The following is a 9,697-nucleotide window of genomic DNA, read 5'->3' as shown; positions in this document are numbered from 1 at the left end:
CAGAAGTGTGGAGTCAAGATGGAGGGGAGGAAGTGTTCCAGGAAAAGTGACTGGGAAAGAGCTTGATCTGCCTCCAGGACTGGCCAGGTTCCTTAAACAACTCTGCACTCTCATAGCACCTAAACCCCAAATACTTCTCAAAGAGTGGCTAAGGATTTGAGTGGAGATAGACTCCTGATTCACTTACACATCAACTAACATTTACTGAGCAAGGTTAAATGACATTTAAGCTGCTTTGCAAGTCACTGCTGGAGAAAACAAAGAAATTAATTTTCATAGCAAGGTACCTGGAGTCTGATTTTGCAAGGGTGGTTCAATTGCCTGCACAGAACCCCCCTCTCTCTCCCTCCCTCCTTCCCTCCCTCCCCCACCTCCTCGCCTTTGTAGGATTTAGGAAGGATGACAGAAAAGGATAGCTGTCTCCCACCTCTCCCTGGAGGGTAGCTGTGCTTCTGCTTCCTCTCTGCTCTGTGCAACTTTAACGTCCTGTTTCTCTGGTGGTTTGCTAACTCTGTTCCATACTGGTATTCAACTGTGCCAAGGGCATGAGGTCTCAGCTTTCCATTACTATTTAATACTTATGTAACTGAGCAAATTCTGCCTCTGAAACAGGAAACACAGCATCTTCTTCCCTGGGCTGTTGAATAAATATAAGTGGAAGCATTCTGTCACCTGTAAAACAGTGTGTAGTAGGAGGCATTATTGATATTTGTCTAAGGGTCACTGGAGACTTAATGGTCTGGATAGGGACAGCTTTTAGGACACTGAGCACCTAGAAGGAAGAAGAACATGTGAGAGTGAGGGTGAGGAGAAGAGAGAGAACTCTGAACTCGTTTGGTCTGAGTACACAACCATCTGCAGAGCTGGCTTCCCAAAGTTTGAGTCAAGATCCTGGAAGGATGTCAGACAGCTAAGCCTTCTGCCTAGGCTCTCCCCATTAAGAGCTTGAGTTCTAGCCCAGGCTTAAGATATTTGGGGAATATATTCATTCCCAATTTCTATGGTTTAAAAAATGATCATAAATGTAGTAACTTAACACAATACAAACTCATTATCTTGCAGTTCTGGATCTTAAAGTTCTGAAATAGGTCTTGAGATGTGTTCCTTTATGGAGGCCACAAGGGGTAGAATCTGTTTCTTTGATGTTCAGTTTTTAGAGGGTGTTCACATTCTGCCATTCTCAAAACCAGCAAATGGTCAGCTGAGTCTTTCTCATATCTTATCACACTGTCTTTTACTGTTCTGCATCCCTCTCCCACTTATGACACCTGTGATTACACACAGCCCCGCTTAGCTGATCCAGGACAGTCTCGCCATCTCAAGATAGCTGACTAGCAATCTTATTTTCACCTGCAAACTTCATTCCCCTTTGCCATGTAACATGACATATGCACAGGTCACAGGAATTAGGTGGTGGACACCTTTGAGGGTGAGAGGAATTATTATGCACCCCAAAATAGAAAATATCTAGTCCAACTCCCATATACTTCTGGTAATTCTTTCTTGACCCCTCAAAACCAAGTGATATGAACCTGCATGCCTGTCTGTGAGGCAAGAGACCATCTTTTCTGTATTTGACAGTGTCTGTCTCTCTGCTAAATTTATAAGCACCACATGGGCAAGGAGAGCGCTCTGTTCATTTAGGTTTTCAATAATTTTTATTTTATGTGTATGAATGTTTTGCCTGCATGTATATAAGTGTCCCACTTGTACACAGTGCCTGTGGAGGTCAGAAGGGGGCATTGGATCCCCTGGAGCTGGAGTTACAGATGGTTGTTAGCTGTGGTATAGGTGCTGGGAACCGAACCCGGGTCCTCTGCAAGAGCAGCCAGTGCTCTTAACCGCTGAACCATCTCTCCAGCCCCTCTGCTGGTTTTATTCTAGTTGAAAAATGATATTATATGTAGTCCTTGGCTTCGGTAGTAAAGGCTTCACATGTAGCTATTGAATGAATGATTAATTGCCATTACCTACCATGGCATCCAGAGCAGATTCATGCTTAATGAGCTGCTGTTGTAATTATTATTCTTACTGTTGCTTACTATTTACTGAGCAATTGCTATGTGCCAGGCACTGCAAAGGGCCTTACATCCATCATTTTACTTTGATTTACACAATAAACCGTATAGGAAAGGCTGTATTTCCCCATTCTCTGCAGAAGGAAACTGAAATTTAGGGAAGTATTTTCTCCAAGGTCAAATGGCCTATGAGGGAACTGAATTTGGATTTAAAATAATATCCTTTGACCCTCAAAGTTCATGCTCTTTATTTCTAGTGGAATTGAGTGGACTTGTAGGCCCTCCAACTTCAAGGCACCTGCTCTAGACCTCTGTGGAATTTAGGGGAAGGTATCTCTACTTCAGTCCTAATACCCCATTAACAGAGTATTTTCTGCAAACAGGCAGAGAGTTCCCTCTCCTAGAGAGTGGGGTCATCTGTTTAGTGTGGGCAAGGTCCCCATCAATAGCTATCAGCATTTCCCAGAGAAGTGGAATTTTCCCTACCAAGGAACAATCTGAGATTATCTGGGAATCACTAAGCCATACCCTCACTAATGACCTCAGACGTTGTCCTAGATCAAGGGCTAATATGCATTAGCGAAGCCTGCACATGCAATCTTCTCTCTGGATCCCTGCCTTCACCACATAGCATAACAAAATCTCGCTAGAAAATTATGACATGTGAACAGCAAGTATAAGGCAACAGCCAGCAGCCAGGGGTACCAACAACTTCGCATCAACCTTGGGTCCATCCTTAGGGCTGTCTGTGAGCCATGCTGGTCAGGCTACGCACTGTTCACCCAAAACATCCAAGAGGGAAGAGTTGCCTTTATGCAACCGTGACTATCATCATCCTGTTTTAGAGTATCTCCATCACTCCCCTGAAATCTCCTGCCCATTCCCTATCCCTAACCCTACCACAGACAAACACTGTAGCTGCCCACTTCCACAGGCTACCTCCACAGGACATGCCATGTAAGCAGAACTGTGCAGTATAGGGTGTCACTTCTTTCACTTAGCAATATGCTTTTGGAATCTCTCCAAAGTGGGCCGTGTACTCACATTTATTCCTTTCTATGGATGAATCGAATTTAATTGTATTTACATATGTTCTAATTTGTTTCTCCATGGCTGTGACAAAACACTTTGACCACTGCCAACTTGGAGAGGAAAGGGTTTGTTCGGCTTACATCTCCCAGGTCCCAGTTCATCTCTGAGGGAGCCCAAGGTAGGAACTCAGGGCAGGAACCTGGAAACAGGAACTGGAGCACAGGCCATGGAGGAATGCTGTTTACTGGCTTGCTCTCCTGGGCCCTGCTCAACCTGCTTTCTTATACAACATAGTCCCATCTGCCCCGGGGTGGCACCACCAACAGTGGGCTGGGCCCTCCCACATCACACAGCAATCAAGAAGATTCCCCACAGACATGGCCACAGGCCAGCCCAATGGAGGCAATTCCCCAATTGAGGCTCCCTCAACCCAGGCGTGTCAAGTTGACACTGAAGCTGTCCAGCACAAGGTACCACATTTTACTTCTTTCCTTCCTTCCCTTTCTTTCTTTTCTCTTTTGTTCTTCTTTTCTTTCTTTCTTCCTCCTCTTTCCCCTCTCTCTGACAGGCTCTTCCTATGTAGCCCAGGCTGGTCTTTAGCTCTTTTTGAAAGATGATTTTTATTTTTAATTATGTATATGCATGTAGGCGAGAGTGCCAGTGCCTGCAGAGACCAAAGGCATCAGATCTCCCTGGAGCTGGAGTTACAGGCAGTTGGGAGCCACCCAATGTGGATGCTGGGAACTGAACTTCGGTGTTCTGCAAGATCAGTACACGTTCTTAACTACTCTCTCTAGCCCTGGCCTTGAACTTTTGATCCTCCTACCTCAGCTTCCCAAGTTCTGGGATTACAGCTGTGTACCACCATGTCCATCTTGCATCAACTTTTCTACTGACCAGTTAATAGACATTTGGGTAGTTTCCACCCTTGGGACTATTGCGAATAATGATGATATGAACATTCTCTGTGCAAGTCTTCACACTCTTGAGTAGGTATCTAGGAATAGAGCCACTGGGTTGTATGGTAAATTTGCATTTATTTCTTTACACTATTTGATATGCCCATCAGCAATATATGGGGGTTCCGCTGTCTCCCTAGTCTCACCAACAAGCAATAAACAATTATGCCTAATTGCTTTTCTTTCCTTTATAAAAAGAGCTTTATCAAATATAATTTGCATACCATTAAAATTCACCTGATTTATGTGAACAATTAAAAAATATTAGTACAGGGTTGGCCAGATGGCTCATTGGGTACTGGGGGCTTTGCTTCCAAAGCTGATGACCTGAGTTCTATTCCTGGAACGCACATAATGGAAGGAGAGAAGTAACTCCCAGAGGTTGTCCTCTGACTTCCACACACCATGACATGCCGTTCACATACGCTAAATAAATAAATGTGAATATATATTTACAGTTGTACAACCATCATCAATATCACTATAATCTAATTTTAGAACATCTCTATCACTCTAAAAAGAAATCTCTTGTCTATTCATAGCTGCTCCTCATTCCTACTCCCTAGCTATGGGCTCCCTGCCTTCTACACCCACTTTCTATATATTAATATTTGCCTTTTTTTTTTTAAATCTTTTTGAAGCAGGGTCTCCCTGTAGCCCCAGCTGTCCTGGAATTCACTATGTAGTCCAGGCTGGCCTTGAATTCACAGAGATCCACTTGCCTTTGCCTCCCAAGTGCTGGGACTACAGGTGTGCACCACCACGCCCAGCTCACCTTTTTCTTTTTTAATAAAAAAATTATTACTTTGATTTTATGTGTATGAGTGTATTGCCTGCGTGTATGTAAGTGCACCCATGTCAGGCAATGCCCACAGAGGTCAGAAGAGGGCATCGGATCCCCTGAAACTGGACTTACAGATGGTTGTTAGCCACCATGTAGATGCTGAGAACCGAACCTAGGTCCTCCTCAAGAACAGTCAATGCTCCCATGTTTGCCTTTTTCTAAATACCTTATGTGAACTGGATCATACAAAATGGAGTCTTCTGTGTCTGCTTCTTTCACTGGGTATAAAATATTTAACACTCATCTGTGTTGTACAACATATCAGCACTTTGCTCCTTTCTATTGACAAATAATACCCCCTGTAAGGTCACATTGCATTTCGTTTCCACTTTTATGAATGGTGCTGCCATTGACATTCCTGTAAGTCCTTGTGAGAATGTAAGGTCCCATTTTCCTGCATACTTTTTTTCCTGTGTAAAAACTTTTGGGTTATAAGTGTGTATTTAATCTTTTTTATAGATTTTATTATTTTTATGTGTCTGCGTGTATTGCCTGTGTGTAGGTAAGTGCACCCCTGTTGTGCAATGTCCGCGGAGGACAGAAGAGGCTGTTAGATCCCCTGGATCCGCGGAGGACAGAAGAGGCTGTTGGATCCCCTGGAACTGGAATTACGGACAGTTGTTAGCTGCCATGTGGGTGCTGGGGTTTGAACCCTGGTCTTCTGTAAGAACAGCCAGTGTTCTTAACCGCTGAGCTATCTCTCCAGCCCCCACATATTTAATCTTTTAAGAAACTGTTTTCTAAAACGGCAGCACTATCTCATATGTGTTATCAGCAATATACGGGGGTTCTGCTGTCTCCCTATTCTCACCAACAAGCCTTAGTGTTATTTTAGATTACAGTCATTCTGGGGGGGAGGGTGTGAAGTGCTATCTACATGGTTTTAATTTGCATTTTAGTAACAAATAGATTTTATTATTTGTTACATTCAAAAATAGAAACCATTTGTACATCTACTTTAGTGAAACATCTATTCAGATCTTTTCAACATTTTTATTAGTGTATATAAATTATATAAGTCGGTTTTATAATGACATTTTCATAAACAAAGTATCTTGATTGTATCTAACCTCCCCCTACCCACACTTATCTCCCCTCCCACCTCCTGCTAGTGACCCTCTCATTATCTAATAGTCCTTTCTACTTCATCTCTTTTTCTTTCTTTTCTTTTTTTAGATTCTACACTTGAGAGGAAGAAACATCTAACACTCGCTTTTCTGGGTGCGGCTTATTTTATTTCCTGTGACCTCCAGTTCCACCCATTTCTTGAAGACAACATAATTTTATTCTTCTTTATGACTGAATAATACACCACTGTGTAGATATGCCACATTTTATCTGTTCATCTGTGACTGGGCACCCAGACTGATTTCATGACTTGGCTGTTGAGAATAACACCACAATAGGCCTGATGTAGAGGTGTCCCTGCAGTATGCTGACTTAGATTCCATTGGATACACACCCAAGAGAGTGATTCTAGAGCACATGGTTGTTCTATGTTTAGTTTTTTGATGGACCACCACACGGGTTTCCATATGGCTGGACTAATTTACATTTCTCAATACCCTTGTTAACATTTACTGTTTTCTTGATGGTAATTATTCTGACTGGGCTGAGATGGAATTTCAGTATAGCATTCATTTGTGTTTTCCTGATAATTGAAAATGTTGAACACGTTTTCATGTGTTTATTGGCCGTTGGTATTCCTTCATTTGAAGTGTCTGTTCAACTAATTTGCTTCTTTATTGATTGGATTGTTTGTTCTTTTGTCTCAAAAGTCAGACTGGCTTCAGACCTGCAGCAATCCTCCTGCCTCTGCCTCCTATATGCTAAAATTATAGGTGTGTGTCACCACACCCAGAAGGGGTTTAATTTTTCTAGTGTTTTAAATTCTGGATATTAATCATCTATTGGATGACTAGCTAGTAAATATTTTCTCCTATATTGTGGGCTGTATCCTTTGCTATGCAAAAGCTTTTTAGCTTGATGTAATCCCAACTGTCAATTTTTAGTATAACATCCTGAGCTATTTAGAGTCCTCTTCTGGAAACCATTGTGTTTTGCCTATTTTGAAATTGGATTATCTTCCTGCTATTGTGTTACGGATTATTTATGTAATATAGATATATTATCAGAGATGTGACTTAAAAATTGTTTGCTCCAAGTAGTTAACTCATTTTCTCTATTTTTATTTTTTAACATTTTATTTTTATTTTATATGTATGAGTGTATTGTCTGCATGTATGCAAGTGCACCTGTTTCATGTAATGCCCTTGAAGGTCAGAAGAGGGCCTCAAAACCTCTAGAACTGGAGTTATGGATGGTTGTTATCTGCCACTGGGTGCTGGGAACTGAACAGGACCTCTGCAAGAGCCTTCTGTGTTCTTAACTGCTGAGCCATCTCTCCAGCCCCTGGTTTTGGTTTTATACCTTTTTTTTTCCCCCTTAGAGCCTTTGAGGGGAAAAAAGGACAAGACAGGGTGGCACTTTAGAAAGGGTCTGGCAGTAGAAGTGGGCTAAAAGGAGACAAGACAGTTCCTTTTGCAAGTTGCAACAGGCGCATGCCAAGTCTCCTAAAGTCCTCTGGGAATCAAAGGGTTATAGGCAGCTATTTATTGAGGACTGTTTACAGTCCAGTTAATCAGTAAGCCAGAAGCAGGGAGACTACCAAGTGGGGATGTGCAGAATCCTTCCAAAAGGCTTTCCAGGCTTAGGAAAAGAGAAATGAGCATGGAGGGCAGAGTGGCCTTTGCAGAGCCACAGAAATAATTCCAAACACTGGTCGCAGGCAGACCCAAACCTCCTACCACGTGCTTCCCAGTGCGAGGTCAGGCCCTGTGGTTCTTCGCCACTTGGTTCTGATTGGCAAAGAGGTTTGTTTGGAGAGGTGGGACCCTAATTCAGAGACCCCCCCCACCTCGAAGTTCAGCAAGATTGCAGACCTGCTCTCAGTTTCCCTGCACCTCCTCCTCTTCTTCAAATCGGTTGCTCCTGTGACCTTCCGTCACCACCGCTACGATGATCTGGTGCGGACGCTGTACAAGGTGCACAACCAATGCCCGAACATCACGCGGGTCTACACCATCAGGTGCAGTGTGAAGGGGAGGCACCTCTATGTGCTGGAACTCAGCGACTGCCCTGGAAGCCACGAGCCCTGTAAGTCTTCATTAGTTCTAGGGTATCTGGGGCAGCACCCCTTACAAGTTTCCGTCATAGGGATTTCTTCCATGAAGGTCCGTGGAACCCTTCACATGGTCAAGTGTTACCTCTTCCTCCACCTGGGAGAAGGCTTTCCCCACTTAGCTCCCAAGCTTCTCTTGCCTCTGGGGAGTTGCAACCCCAGTTCAGCCTCCAGCTCCTGTCTCCTTCTTGGGTTCTGTTTGCGCCCTTCTTGTCCCCCTGCTCTCACACCCCTGGTCTGTTTCTCCTATTATTCAGTCTTTCAGGATCCATTCAGGAGCATAGCAGAAACCATTGGACTTCTGGTTCTGCCACGGGGTTTAGGGATATTCCTTCCAGGAATCGTGTGTGATCAAACATTGCATCCTAGAGAGTTTGAGGTTTGGGATATCAGCCTTAATGTTTGTTAGTTTGCTTCTATTATCAAAGCCATCCATGTTTAGATTAAAAATTAGTTCATGATCAGTCTGGGCAACATACAAAACCTCACCTCAAAACAACCAACCAACCAACCAAAAAATTAGAACTTAGATAAGAAACAATGATAAAACATGCATAATCCCACCACTCACAGATAACCATAGTGATGTATATGTCCTTTCAGACATTTTTGTTATTTAATTCTACCTCTCAAGTGCACATTTTTTCATAACAATGGAATCATACTACAACTGCTTTTCTCTCTTCATAGTCCATTGTGAACAGCATACCTGTCTATGAATGTAAATCTATGTAATCATTTTTGGTTATGTAATATTCCATTGTGAAGTTTCTTTAACTGCTCACATATTGGTGAACATTGAAAATGTCGCTAATCTCTCATTGCTTTATTTTTAGCAATTGTGGCATTTGAGTTATGTCATATGAGTTATGTCAGTTCCTCCTTCAAACTGTCACATCTCTCCTTTCCTTTCCCTTCCACACCCCAGCCCTACTCCATTCTCCATTATAATCTGCCTTAAATCATTACACTAAACTCCCAATGACTCTCCTAATTCCTAAGGGTTGCCACTCTCTGAACCACCCATCCCTAATTTGGCATGAAGGTGCCAGAATACTTTCCCTAAATACTAATAGTCTTCTCACTCTCCTGCTTTCAAAGTCCAATGAATACTGACCATGAGAGCTTCCAAATTTTCCATAGGAGAGGCTCAAGAAGAGACTGGGGCCTTGCCACTTGTGTGGCAAGCACCTGCTTTGACCTAGATCACACACTCAACATGGAAGCTTGTTAACAGACATTATGGGGTTAGGACCTGTAGTCCATGCCCCTTTCCCGGTACCCGCACCTCTAGCACTCGGGGCCTCCCTTAAAGCTTTTGCATGCAATGCTGGTGCGCACTGATCCCTTTTTTCTCTGAACTAGCAGTTCTTTCATTTGTTCCTTACATTCCTTCATTACACAGACATCTATCAATCACCTACTAGATGTAAGAACTTTTGTTGGGGCTGGAGAAATGGCTCAGCAGTTAAGAGCACTTGCTGCTTTTGCAGAGGACCTGAGATCGGTTCCAAGCACCTATGTGAAATGGCTGTTCACAACTACCTGTAACTCCACTTGCAGGGGATCTGGTACCATCTTCTGACCTCCAAAGATACACACACACACACACACACACACACACACACACACACACACATACACACACACGTACACACACGGA

This window comes from Nannospalax galili, unplaced genomic scaffold (genome assembly GCF_000622305.1).
Source record: "Nannospalax galili isolate Female #2095 unplaced genomic scaffold, S.galili_v1.0 scaffold161, whole genome shotgun sequence".
Lineage (NCBI taxonomy): Eukaryota > Metazoa > Chordata > Mammalia > Rodentia > Spalacidae > Nannospalax > Nannospalax galili.
This window is presented reverse-complemented; position numbering follows the sequence as displayed.